Here is a 14,733-nt window from a genome sequence, read left to right on the forward strand (position 1 = left end):
GTAAAAAAGTAGTCAGCAGATACAAGTTCTAATAAACGTGAATGAGCTATAATAGCTAGTAAACATCTGAAGGCAGGAGTAATGTAAAAACACTTACTCTCTTGTTGGAAAGCTGAGGCTCTCAGCACTGGCAGGCGTCTTAGGGGCCAAAGATTTGTTGTGTTCTTGCCATGGCAACTGGCCCCTCCTTCCTCATTAAAGCCTGCCAATCAACATCAGCTTCCGGACGGGGTGCCCGCCCCTGGAGAAGGGCCTGCCTCTCTGCCTGCACCCGAGCTGGCCAACATTCTGGTCAGCTTCTCTGGTGCTTGACAGCTTCTCTTCAAATAGCGTTTGATCGAAATGCATGAAAATTGAAAGGAAAAAAGAAAAAAAAGATTGCCCGTCCACAGGGCACCGTGAGGGAGATAAGCTCCCTGGGGACCACGATGGGGTGGTGGAGACAACAGGGCCCCTCACTCTCAAAACCAGCTGTGAGATCTTGGGCAAGGCGCTTAACTTTGCTGAAACTCTTACTTCTCACCAATAAAATGAAGTTTTAACTCTTTTCTCATAAGGCAATGAAAGGTGAATAGCTGAAATAATTTAGAAAGCACCAGCAACAGTGAAGCAGAAGAGGAGGGAGGGAGAAAATCTTCAGGTCATTTCTCCTTGCCTCCTCTCTGGGATTCCTTACTCTAGCATCTGCTATCTTTATGAGGATGCTGGTCTAAAAGGACTTCTTCCGGCCTTCCTCCTGCCTCTCTCCCGCCCTCCTTCCTTTCCTTCCTTCCTTCTGCTCTCTCCTCTCCTTTTCCTCTTCCTCCTGCTCCTTCTCCGCCTTCTCCTCCTTCTGCTCCTTCTCCTCCTGCTCCTCCTGCTCCTTCTCCTCCTCCTTCTGCTCCTTCTCCTCCTTCTCCTCCTCCTTCTCCTTCTGCTCCTTCTGCTCCTTCTGCTCCTTCTCCTCCTCCTTCTCCTCCTTCTCCTCCTTCTGCTCCTTCTCCTCCTCCTTCTCCTCCTTCTCCTCCTTCTGCTCCTTCTCCTCCTTCTGCTCCTTCTCCTCCTTCTCCTCCTCCTTCTGCTCCTTCTCCTCCTTCTGCTTCTTCTCCTCCTTCTCCTCCTCCTTCTGCTCCTTCTCCTCCTTCTCCTCCTTCTCCGCCTTCTCCTCCTTCTCCTCCTTCTGCTCCTCCTGCTCCTTCTCCTGCTCCTTCTGCTCCTTCTCCTCCTTCTCCTCCTTCTCCGCCTTCTCCTCCTTCTGCTCCTTCTGCTCCTCCTGCTCCTTCTCCTCCTGCTCCTCCTGCTCCTTCTCCTCCTCCTGCTCCTTCTCCTCCTGCTCCTTCTCCTCCTGCTCCTTCTCCTCCTGCTCCTTCTCCTCCTCCTTCTGCTCCTTCTCCTCCTTCTCCTCCTTCTGCTCCTTCTACTCCTTCTGCTCCTTCTCCTCCTTCTCCTCCTTCTCCTCCTTCTCCTTCTCTCTCTCTCCCTTTCTCCCTCCTTCCCTCTCTCCCCCTCTCTCTCTCCTCTCTCTCTTTCTTCTTTCCCCTTCCCTTTCTCTGGTACCTCCCTCTGGTACCAAGGTGGGGATCTTTGGTACCCGTTGGCCCTTCAACCTAGCATCTTTTGTCCAGACATTTCAATGCACTGTACTGTGCCTTGTGGGGTTCCCAAAATCCTACTCTCACCTTGGTAAATAGTTCCTGTATCAAACACTCATCAAGTCATCCAGGTTGAGGAGGTCACATGCTTCCTGCCAGGATCTGGACCAATAAAGTAGAAATTCCACTAGCAAAGGGATGCCCCAACGTGGAGTCCAGCATGGCTGCATGTAAAATGGATTGAACACGGAAAACCTACGTGAAAAGGAGGCCAGATCCTGGAAAGCCATGCTTGCCCTGTCAGGATATCTGGACTTTATTTCTCCCCATGTACAACAGGAAACATTGGCAGGGTCTGAGCAGGGAAGTCAGATAATTGTAAGACCACATTTTTAGACAATTTGCCGCAAGAAGGTGTAATGTACATGCACAGAAAGACTTAGAAGGCAATAAAAATGCATACACTGTGATTCCGGAAATCCATTTCTTAGGGAGGCATCACAAAGAAATAATTAAAAACAGGCACAAGGATTTAAATGCAAGGATCATTACCAAAGTGCTATTTCAAAAATTAAAAATGGTGAATAACCCACATTTCTAGTAAGTAACTCAAATTTCAATAAGGGAAAATATTATATAGTCTCTTAAGCTGATACTACCAATGTGTATCTATTGGCTTGGTAAAATATTAGGATTACATTGCTAAATTAAAATAGGATCTTAAAAAATGACCAATAATTTGGTATATGTGTGTGCTTGTCTATATGGAGAAATGGTTAATAGGATATACACCAAACTGGTATTAAAAACCATTTTTCCGGGGCTCCTGGGTGGCTCAGTCAGTTAAGCATCTGCCTTTGGCTCAGGTCATGATCTCAGGGTCCTGGGATCGAGTCCCACATTGGGCTCCCTGCTCAGCGGGGAGTCTGCTTCTCTCTCTCCCTCTCCCTCTGTGCTCTCTCTCTCTCTCTCAAATAAATAAAAAAAAACTTTAAAAATTTTTCCTGTAATAAGCATGTATGACTTGTGTAAACAAAGAAACATTTTGTAATTGTCAAGGGTAGAGTTTTGAGGACTTGATTAGCGCAGTGATGGCAGGAATGGGAAGGCGGGCGTTGCTGACACCGTGCCTGTAGGCTCACATAACTTGGCCACTGGATAAAAAAGCCAGGTGACCCTACATCACAGTGCCACAAGAGAAACCTGGGAGGCTTGGACGTAGCCCAATGCTTCCTACATCTTGACTGAGGTTAGTAAGGGTGTTATCAACGACTTGGGCAAGAAAAAAATGTCCTGGAGACCAGTTTGGCAAGCCAGATCATCGAGCCCAGTTACTGAACACATACAAACAAGTCACTGGTGACATCCACCGTTTCAGGGTCTTTAAGTAAACTAAGTCTACAAAGGGTATGTAAACACTGCCAAAGAAGAAGGAAGCCTTAGCCTGGCATTGGAAAATGAGTTCAGGAATTGGCTAAAATATTGGAGGTATTCTTTGTCTTCTCTCCATTTTAGAACTTTAGAGACATGACCATCTGGGACCTGTCATCCTCTGGAAATGAGTGTTTCACCTCTGAATTCTTGTGCTTCAAACACCAACCATGACATTGTACCTTTCCACTTCTGTCACTCTGCCTCAGGGTAGGTTCTTCCAACCCACTCAAGTCACCCATATTTTTCAGTTCCTCCTGGTTATTCATGTTATGTATGTATGTGTATTGATATACATGAATTCCCTTTCCCATATGCGTATAGATGTATATATGTGTATGTTTGTGTATATGTATACATAGATATATTTCAAGTGCTCACTCTGTTTGCCAAATATTGTTCTAAGCAACTTACGTGCACTATCCCTTTCAGTTCTTACTGCAACCCTGCAATACAAATGCTATTATTATTTCTATTGTACAGATTAGGAAACTGAGGGGTTAAAAGGCTATGTTTAATGCCCTGAAGGTTCCTGTGCCAGAGGATAAATATACTGTTCAGGTGGATCCTGAAGAAAAAGAAGATGTGAAAAGTTGTGCCAAGTTTTTGTCTTTCTCAAAGGCCAGGATTGAGGAATATGAAAAAGAGCTGGAGAAGATGAGAAACACAATTCCATTTGATCAGATGACCATTGAGGACCTGAATGAAGTCTTCCCAGAAACCAAATTAGACAAGAAGTATCCCTATTGGCCTCACAAGCCAACTGAGAATTTATAAACTTGAGGTGGGGAGAAACCTCTGGCCCTTGTATTGTAAATGCTGGACCTTAAAAATAATGATACAGTAAAAAAAAAAAAAAAAAAAAGGCTATGTAACTTGCCAAAGGCCTTTAGAGATAGTAAAGGTAGAGCTGGATTCAAGCCCAGGTCTGACTGACTCAGCCCTTTTAAATACTCCACGATGTCTGGAAGATTGTCAGGAAGATATGTACCAAATGTTCAGTAATTACTTAATCAGGTTGGGGTTGGGGGACCCCCCAACTTTCCATGTTTGTTATTTTGTTTTGTTTAGATTTCTAACAACAGGAGTGTATTACTACACCTTAACTAGAAAAAAAAAAAAACACCTTTTTTCAAATTACCATCAATTCCCTTATTTTCTTTGCCTTTGGCCAATCTTCTCTCCAATTTTCCAAGATCAGATAAGCCTCCTCTCTGGCCTTGTTCCTGGAATAACAAACATCACGGGGAGAAGCACATGACCAGACCTACTTACTCCATGACTAAGGAGTGAATTTCAGCCACCATGGGGCTCAGAAAGCTTCAAACATCCTCAGTCAGAGCCCATGACCATCCCCCAGATTGTCACCTCATGCTCTCTTGCACCCAAGCTACAGCCCTATCTCTTTCCTTTTATTCTCCATCAAATATCTTAAAGGTGGTCTACACTCCTTGTCATTGTATCTCCATTTCTACTCCTTACTGAGTCTCTGCCTTCACCCTTCTATTATGATGCAATTAGTTTTAGCAGTCATTTGCCTTCCTAATTGCTGAGCCTCATGACACTTCCTTCAATCTTCATTCATCCTATTTAATCAACAGTGTTCGTGATACTTAACCTTTTAAAACCTCTTTTCTCTCTTGACTTCCACAGAGCTTCTCTCTCCCATTCTCTATCCTCACTGACTAACCTCTCTCAGTTTCATTCACTAGCTCCTCTTCCTCCTACTGTCCACGATTGCGATGTTCTTCAGAATTCTGTCTTCTACCTCTGCTTCCCCTGCAAACCCTCGATGGCTAATCCCATGCATTCTCAACATTTTCACTTCCAAATAAATGACTTGTGCCCAGAGACTGAGACGGAGCTTCAGACCTGCGTGACCAACGGCCCAGGAGATGACTCCACCCAAAGGTGCTAGCTCCCTGTAGGGGAAGAAAGTCTCATTTTGTAGTGTTTGTGGTTTCTGGGGCATGAAGCCCTCCCTCTGTGTGATTTCAAGATATCAGTGTGAAGTCACTGAATACAGAGCTGGAAAGAAATGTGCACAGACAGCTGCTGAGCGGGAATAAGATCAAATCCACCCACCACTTGGGCAAGTGGCAAAGGCTCTCAAACATTTTTTTGACATATGGGAGAAAATACATTCTATGTCAGTTACCTATGTATGTATACAGTGAAAGCAAAGTTTCTGTGAAACAACACTTAACCTTATCACATGTGAAATACTTTAAAATCTGTCATGTTCCATTTCATTAAAAAATATTTGTCTTGGGGGGGGTGCCTGGGTGGCTCAGGTCTTGATCTCAGGGCTGTGAGTTTAAGCCCATGGAGCCTACTTAACAATAAAAAATATTTTGTCTCAACTCACCAAGTACACTTAATAGGCCCTTAATGGTTCATGACTCCCAATTTAAAAACATCAGCCTCAGGTCTTTCAGTCTCAATGTATACAGACTTGTGTTTATTATCTCACTTTTACAATCTGTTCCTTTTCCCAAGTTTCCTTTCTCAGTTAATGGCTCCATCACCTACCTGGTTTCCCCAGCTAGAGATCTCAAGGCCATTTTGGACTCATCCCTCTACTGTCTCCTTCACCCCTTGCTGATATCGCTTAGGTAGATCTTCCTATCTCAGTTCCCACTGTCACTATCCTGGTTTATACTATCACCTTTCACCCCATAGCCTCCTAATTCATCCCCTGTTTTCAGTTTCTCCAATCTCGATGCATCTTTTTTTAGTAGAAAACTGTCTTCCACAAACCAGTAATGCTACTGCTCAGCTTACAAATGTTGATGGTTCCTCATTGCCCCAGGACATTTTTCATTCATTTAGAAAACATTTTTTTGGGGGGGGGGGCAACTACTGTGTGCTAGGCTCCATATTGGATGCAGGGGAATAAAAATGACATTAGACCCTGTCATTAAGGAGCTCACAGTCCAAACCCCATTGCGTTACTCAGAAGACTCTGTTGGTAGTGCCAACTCACCTTGTCATCCTTCCCTTCTGTGCCATCCTATCTATGAGGCTTGCCAATTGCTGAATGTCAAGTTCCCAAGGAATATTGCTCACTTTTAGGCCCTGTGCCTTTGCTTATGTAATTCCACATTCTATCCCAGCACGCCACACGCTCTTGCTCTCTTTCTACTTCTCTTCTACTCATTCCTACTCATTCACAAAAGTCTTGGCGAAGCCTTCCTTTTCACACATTCTTATTCTTGAAAAGTTTTAAATACTTAGTCACTGTAATCATGCACATACTTCAAATAGTTAAATTGTTCTGAAGGACAAAAACATAAAAACCAGGCCCTCCCACCTCAGCCCACCCCAACCCCACTCCAATTCCCCAAAGATAATCACTCTTAACAGTGTTTCTTGTTGGACTTCTGGTGATCTCCATGTGTTTCCAAAATAATATGCTGTACTATTATTTCTTGGTGTATCATCTTAGGCACTATCTAATTTCTAGTAGGAGAGTGAGCATTTAGCTCACAAACACACTGGCCCTATCTTTTCTCTTCCCTGAGCCTTCTGATAGAATTACATCTGTATACTCAGGCTCCCTGCTGCTCTCTCCACAGCAGAGTTACTATGCAGCTAGAACTTTACTTCTGTCCTACCAACTGTAAACAGTATCCCTTGACTCTCAGTTTTCTAAAATGAGACCTTTAGTAACCCAACCTTCTGTCCACCCTGCTTCCCACTTCTTTCTCCTTCTACCTACCCACCTTTACTTTTACATTTAAAAAATTAATCATATCTCCATTCTCTTGTATAATCATAGTTAATTCTACTTTGGCTTGTTTATAAGGTGATTCTAAAAGCTGAAAACCTATAAGAAATGTTCCCACTATGAAATTACGTGAATGTTGTTCCTTATAGTCTAGTAGAGCTCTGATTATACTTTCTTCTCTGGGCCATTCAGAGAAGTATATTCTTGGACTTCTGATTTAAATGTCGTCTCTGTGTTTAGATACCACCCAATAGTCCAAAATCAATCTATTGTAAGCTGTGTCACACTAGTAGTATGCCTTTTCTGGACATTTCCTCCCTTGGAGCTCCTATTTTTAATTTTTTTAATTTTAAATTTAATTAACTTAATGTTTTACTTTTTTCCTTTGCATCCATCACCATCTAAGAGCCCCAGGGGTTTCCAAGTTCCTAATCAAAATTTCAGTTTTATTGAATCCCATTTTCTCCTCCAGTTTATTATTTTCATCAGGATAGGTTGGCTTCCAGACTAAGCCTAGCTGTCATCTTGGAATTCCCTTGCTCTGCTCATCTGTGTTGGAGCCTCTTCTCCTTGGATCCTGTGCGGCGAGGATAGTTTTGACTTCTACCCTTTCCAGGGACGGTTAATAACTCACTTTTCTGAATTTTTGCAGTCCTGTGTCTACCTAATGAGATAGCATTCTGTGTTGTGATTTCCTTAGCCATCAGGTCAGAGTTTGAAATAGTAACTGACATACATTGGCCCTTAATAAATACTATTTGAAAATACTCTTAAACACATTATTACTATTTAATCCAATATCTTGATTGAAGGGAGAGTCATCAGTTTTGCTTATGTTAAAGAAGTATATAAGCACTGTTATGTTGATGAGAAATAGGAGTAAGACATAAGAAATGGCTCAACAAAGAATCAACTTATAAAAACAAGTACACAATTTTTTTCCCTTTACTACATAATATTAAAACAAAATCCATATCAGACCCACTTTTTAATCTGTATGTCCGTGAAAACTTGCCATTCTTTTGGACGTGAGGCCCATTCCTTATTAATTTCACCGGCCTGGGTTGCCAGATAAAATAAAGGATGCCTAATTAAATTTGAACTTCAGATAAGCAATGAAGGATTATTAGTATAAGTATGTCCCATATATTGCATGGAATATACTTACACATACTTATATATAAGGTTTTTTAGCTTTTTGTTGTTTATCTGAAATTCAATTTTAACGGATATCCTGTATTTTTATTTGCTAAATCTGGCCACCCTACACTGGATATTTTCTCAGGGCACTAACCTGCTGTCATCAACCAACCACTGTCATCCCAGCAGAGAATCTGGTCTGATTTTGATGGGGAAAGCACAGAGCTGGCATTGAAAGAAACACAATATATCATACCTGCCTTCCAGACCTGCTTTCAAAGTCCACCACCTTTATAGCTGTGGCGCTGAGTCTCCAGCTTCTTCATCTGGTCTTAAGGTCAAAAGGATAAGGTCCTTAGAGCTCTCTTAAGTAGGGCAAAATGTACCCTTTTGTATTAATATTAATATTAATATTACATTAATATCACAGGAGGTTAGCCCAGGAAGTATAGGAAAATGTCATTAAGCCGATACAATTTTATTTAAATTTTCATCTATGGTTAGGTTTAAATAAGTCACCGCTTCTTTAAAAACACTGATATTAGGTAAGAGTGTGAATGTGTCTCAGGTGCCCGCTCTATCCTAGCATTTCAGCCTCTGACTGATGTATTTTGATTAGCTCCATTTTCCTGATGAGGAAACTGAGAAGCTGAGGAGATTTAAAAAACAAAACAAAACAAAAAACTGGCCCAAGTCATGCCACTAAGTGTGAGAAATGAGCTATAATCCATGCCTTGTTACTATAGAGTCCTCAGAATAAAAATAAAATAAATTTCATCCGCAGTTCCGTCACCTCACCAAAACCCAAAAATCACTATTTAAAAAAATACAGAACTTTCATAAGGTCGCCCATGAATTTCCAACTATTTTCCCGGAGTCTCTAAATGAAGCTTTAAATGAGTACGTTTTAGTTAGAAGGTGGACGGAGGAGAAAGCATTGGAAAACGAAGGAGGGAATTTCAGTTAAACCCCAAGTAACTGGATTAAACCGAGTTATGAGATTGCCCCTTCTTCCAGCATTTCGCGTCAGAAATGCCCTTCTGATTGCCCTCCCCTGTAGCTCCACGCAGAAATGAAACTGAGCCAGCGGCAGGCCTTCCAGGCCCGGGCCCAGCGCACGTATTTCCGAGTCGGGGGTCTAGCGCACAGGGCACGGAATTGAGGAATGGGCACGGTCTTTCAGATTACACATGGAAGCAGAGTAACTCGAAAGTTGGTAGGCCAGACCAGGTTGGCTCGATGTCGAGTGAAGCAGGGAGCAGATCTGATCAGAATGAAGTCTGAGAAGAGAAATCGGGCGGCACAGCCCCCGCCCTCTGCACGTTTGGGTCCACCCCGGGGCTTGTTAAGTTAACCGGAGGGTGCGGGTGGCGGGACCCCGGGCCCGGGGAAGGTGCTGGGTGCGCCTGAGCGCGCTGGCGTCCCAAGTGCCTCTGCCTTTGGGAGGCCGGTGGCCACACGCTCCTCCCCGTCCCTCCTCCCGCCGCTCCGGGGCGGACCGAGGGCCAAGCCGACGCGCAGCCCACCCACCGGCCGCGCGCCCGCGGTGACTGAGGCTGCCAGAGGCCCCCAGCGCTGGCGGCGAGGAGCAGTCGGGCTCGGCGCGCTCCGGTCCGGGGGCCCTGGTTCCGGCGAGCAGCTCACCGCAGCACCCGGGTGAGGAGGGAGCGCGGGGCGAGGCGGGAGGCCGCGGAGGTGAGGGGCGCGAGGCCGCGGAGGTGCGGGGCGCGATGGGCTCGGGCTGGACCCGCGCGGCGCGGGAGGACGGCGATCCCGGAGCAGACAAGGCCACGGGCGTGGGGGACTGGGGGTGGGGGGCAGGAACCGCACCATCTCCTGCCGGGGGCCGACTCGCTGTCCCTTCCCCCTCGCGACAGCGCTGGGATCTTTACGGGGAGGGTGACGGAATTCGAACCCAGTTCTCTCAAACCCTTCCCGGAGGAGGCAACCCTAACCTAAGAATTCGGTGCCGAGAGGGAATCAGGGGAACAGGGAACACGGGGAGATTTCTCATCTCTAGATCTCCGCTGGGACAAAACAAACAAAGGAACACCTCTCTTTGCGGAGTATTGCGTTTTCCCGGAGCCCAGTTCAGAGTAGCTGCTGTAGGACCAGAACTGTAAGAACAAAGCACTACCTCTGTTATGCTCGCTTGCTCCGCACATCCCAGAGCTCCCCCACCGCGGCTCAGATAAGATCATGCCTGCTCTATCCTGAGTAAAGGGGAAGCTTGCTTATAAAAAGTCAAAGTCCATAGTCTCATTGTTCATCTCTCCATGAGAGACTATAGACTCTGAGAAACAAACAGGGTTTTAGGGGGGATGGGTTAGCCCTGTGATGGGTATTAAGGAGGGCACGTACTGCATGGAGCACTGGGTGTTATACGAAAACAATGGATCATGTAACACCACATCAAAAACTAATGGTGTACTGTATGGTGACTAACATAACATAATAAAAAAATTTTTTAAATGGAAAAAAAATAAAAGCGGATAAAGAAAAAAATTAAAAAATTAAAAGTCAAACAAAATCAGGTGCAGAGAACACTGTCTTCCCCATCACGGTCTGTAGAAGTTTCTAGCTCCCCAAACGAAAAGGTCAGGCTTGCATTCAGGCCTGTGGTTCTTGGGGTTGCTGCAGAGGTGATGAGGAAGGGAGAGGTGTGGGGGGCTCCTTAAGGGGAGCTTGCCGGGTTTTTTTGAAGGACACAGGAGCTCAGGTTTAGGAGAGATTTGTGTGAACAAATCAGGCTTGTGCAAATTACCTTTGACCCAAGTGAGAATCCTGAGCTGGGAGACTGGTATGTTAAGTAGGAGCTGGAAAGTGTATCCCTTAAAGTGTTGACAATCCCAAAAGGCTCAGGACCAGATCGTGGGCTCCTATGCAACTCAGGGACCAGGGTATTAAGTATTGACCACCACAGGGCATGGGTGAGCTGCCAGCACCCCAGCAGATTTCCTCACAGAGGGAATTCTGGTGGTCCCCTAGAAGCTGGTGAGAGAACCCACCTCCTTGGCATTTCCCAGCTTGCACTCATTGCCGGTGGGCCCAGAGGGTTCCTTCCCTTGCCCAGACATTCCTGCAGGAGTTGCTGCTGTGGACGGCATGGTGATGCTTTTCATGGAACTGGGCTGGGCCGTTTGTACTCAAGGCTGACACCGGGAGTTGTGAGGGATATTAATTTGGTTCAGCCACTCATTTTACAGTTGGGAAATCCCTTCGGAAATCCCTTTATAAGGGCTTGCCCAGCACCCCAGGGCTTTCCCGAAAACAGACCCCTCCCTGGGCAGCTGGTTTCTAATTTCCTCTCCATTGGATGTCTGTGCCCTTTGAACTTCAGTAGTGAGGAATATGCAGTGAGGTTTCCCCCGCTAATACAATTTACCATCCTGTTTGAGACTCTCATCATAGAGCAGTAAGGAAAGTGCTAACTAGGTACCTGAGCAGGCGTGGGACCCCTTAGGAATGTCAGCTGGAGTTTAGGAATCTGTACTCCTTTCAGTGACACCCCAGAAAACGGGTATTTCCTGGAAAGGAAGGTGATCATCAGGTTATTTATACCTTGGTTCATCTTAAGCCTCATCTGATAATTGGCTTGACTGACCTCTTGAGACATTGAGAAATTTCCATGAAAGTGAAGCATTGAAGAGAAAGTATTGAGTGAAGGGCACCTGAAGGGGAACATCCCCTTCCAAAATCACATTGTCCCAAGATTTCACCTGAAGGGGAACATCCCCTTCTAAAATCACATTGTCCCAGGATTCTGAGGAATCTCTATATTTTAAAGGAATGGGCAGCAGATTCTTACTGCCTCTTTCTATGAAGCCAGGCACCTGTCATGTGCCTTCACTGTCACTTGCTCCATTTTTACAGGTATGACTCATAACACACTAATAGAAACAGTCTAATATACATAGGCTTATAGTTAAAAAAACAAACAAACAAAAAACAACTTTGCAGTTGAGGAGAAAGAAAAAGCCTGCTATTAAGGACCAATACTGATTGGATTAAATGGGCTAGTTGATTCCTAGAGCAAGTTTTTTGTTCATTCCTTCTTTGGCTTCAAGAGATATTTATTGAGCACCTACTATGTGCCTGGCACTGAGTACAGAGCACTGAGTACGACAGATATGGTCTCTGTCCTTATGGAGTTCACATTCTCAAGTCGAGGGGTGAGCAAGGTAAATTCAGATACTACTAGATGTTTTTAGAGAAAAGGAAACAGAATGCTGTGGTAGAGTACTGTGATGTGTGTGTGTGTGCGTGCGTGTGTGTGTGTGTGTGTGTGTGTGTGAGAGAGAGAGAGAGAGAGAGAGAGAGATGGACAGGTGGGAGGGGCCCTGGCTTCTTAGATTGGGTTTTATTTTATTTTTTTAGATTTATTTATTTATTTATTTGAAAGAGAGAGAGAGCAAGCAGGGGAAGAAGCAGAGAGGGAGAGGGACAAGCAGACTCCGCACCGAGCCGTGGAGTCTGACATGGGCTCAATCTCAGGACTCCAAGATCATGACCTGAGCCAAAACCAAGAGTTAGACACTTTAATCAACTGAGCCACCCAGATGCCCCCTTAGATTGGGTTTTAAGGAGAGATTTTTCTTTTCCTTTCTTTTCTTTTAGGATTTTATTTATTTATTTGAGAGTGAGAGAGAGAGAGCAAGAGTGGGGAGGAGGGGCACAGGGAGAAGGAGAAGCTGACCCCCCGCTGAGCAGGGAGCCCAGACGCTGGGCTCAATCCCAGGACCCTGAGATCAGGACCTGAACTGAAGGCAGACGTTTAACCCACTGAGCCACCCAGGTGCCCTCTAAGGCGAGATTTTTCTGAGAGATGACCTTGAGACGAGCCCCCAGAATACTGACAGATTGTTCTGGTGCAGGGACCCACAATCACGCAGTCCTGACAACAAGCTCAGTGTGTTCCGCGCATAGTCGGAGGGCAGTGCGGCTGGAGGAGTGAGGTTGAGGGCCGGGGGCCAGGTCATGCAGAGCCTCGTAGGCTGAGGTACACCATCTGGACTTGAAGTGCAGTGGGAAGCCAAAAGCAGAGGCGTGATGTGATTCACACTGTCTCAGAGGTTACTGTGGGTGCAGTGTGAAGAGCGGCTCATAGGAGAAGAAGAGCAGTAAGGAGACCTGCTCCAGGTTTATTATGGTGACCCAGCAGACCGTGGTAGCAGTAGGTGGGCAGAAGCTGTTTCAGGAGGTCGAGTGGGAAGTTCTTTTATGCTTCTCTCTCACATTTCCCATCTACCTAGAGACGATGACTTTGTTACATCTGGTCCACTTCTTTCATAAAAATAAGTAAGCTAGTGATTACACTCTTGAAGGTAACATAAGACTTCATTACTATTATTTGCGAATAATGTGTGACTTTGAATTTCCTGTGCTTCATTTTCAAAAAATTTACCATAAAATTCTTTTGACTTTTTTATTCTTTACAATAAATTATGTGTCTTGTACATAAAACGTATTTCGATCTGTTCAGAAGGTTGATACATCTTAACTGTTACCCACAGAACACAGCATCCTAGAATGGAGTGAAACTAATTCTACAATACTAGCTGGCTTACTTTGGGAAGTTAAACGTGATTAGATAGAACCCCAAATAGAAGATTTGAGTCTGGAAACTGGAATAAAAATTCAAAAGAAAGTTAACATGCTTGCCTTTGTCCTGGATACGGCTGTGTGCAGATATCTGAGTACAAAGATCTGTTGATAATTGAAAAGCGATACGTGGCAGCAGAATTTCAGGAGGGCTGTGAACCAGAGTTGAATAGGATTGTTTCCCTTAGTGAAGCACTCTCTCTCACAGGGGACTCTTGAACTTTCTCTGGTTGATCACTGACGAAATTTTAGAAGGCCAGGGAAGAGTTTTGAAGTTGTTTACCAACGAGGGTAGGGATGACCTTCGCAGGAACAGGACAACTAACTGCCACAGTGAGGCAACCCTATTCCTCCTTCCTGCCTCCTTTTGACCTGCAGCTTACTAGGAGATGTGTCCCTTTGGAAGAAAATTAGAGGTCCTTCCTCATTTACACCGTGTGCAGTGGAGGATTCTGCTCTTGGTGACTTGACGGACTCCTGGTTATCTTCTCCATTAATGATTTATCGGCCAGAGCACCTGATTTCAGCTTGAAGTGGCTCGTCTGGTGAATCAAATTGCAGACAAAATATGACAGGGACTGTGGGATTTGGAAAGTCCCTTAGGGTTGGGAGTGGTTGGGGCACCTTTAAGGGAGAAGTTATCATTGCTCCTAGAGGTGCCTAATTATTCTGTTTGATTTATGTAATGTTTTAAACTGTTGAATTAGCTGCTATCCTTTAGAAATCAGGAGATTTTACATAGAAATATGATTTTCCAGCTTTTCTTGAAAAAAATCTAGCAATATTAAAAATCAGGAGATTTTACATAGAAATATGATTTTCCAGATTTTCTTGGAAAAAAAAATCTGGTAATATGGAGCTCTCAACCCTACACGCACACACACACACACACACACACTACGTGGCAGCATCAACTGGAACAGGATGGTGGTGTTCCTTTTCAGATGGTCTCCTTTGCCACAGTCCCCACCACTGTTTTGTCTGTCACTCATGTCCGGTTTAGCTCATTTGAGTTACCAGGCTGGCCCTCACAGGCTTCTGATCTTAAACCTCAGGTTTAGGGCTACCTAGTCCTGCCTGTCCATCCCCCTTCTTACCTGTATCCAGTGCAGGAATCTCTTTTTCAGGATCCTTGCAGGGAGTCCCCAGAACTGGACTTAAACTCCTCCTCTGCTCAATAGGATAATTGTCGAAAAGCTCCTGCTACCGAGTCCTACAGTCTGGGTTCACATTCGCGTCCTTTTTCTGTAGAACTGTAGT

At 44.9% G+C, this 14,733-nt stretch overlaps 1 protein-coding gene across 2 annotated transcripts in view; it reads left to right on the forward strand.

Moving 5' to 3' along the window:
* Nucleotides 1–9,289: 9,289 nt before the first annotated feature.
* PLA2G7 (phospholipase A2 group VII) overlaps nt 9,290–14,733 on the forward strand; it is a 48,644-nt gene continuing 43,200 nt past the window's right edge. The window contains exon 1 of one of the 2 annotated variants that reach the window (XM_028097696.2): nt 9,290–9,528. The gene's annotated coding sequence lies outside the window, so the exon portion shown is untranslated. The remainder of the gene's footprint in view (nt 9,529–14,733) is intronic. The other variant, XM_028097700.2, reaches the window with a different exon arrangement.

The sequence above is a fragment of the Eumetopias jubatus genome, unplaced genomic scaffold (assembly GCF_037043125.1).
Source record: "Eumetopias jubatus isolate StellerSeaLion01/CBP00866 unplaced genomic scaffold, mEumJub1_p1.0 scaffold_6, whole genome shotgun sequence".
In the NCBI taxonomy this organism is placed as follows: domain Eukaryota; kingdom Metazoa; phylum Chordata; class Mammalia; order Carnivora; family Otariidae; genus Eumetopias; species Eumetopias jubatus.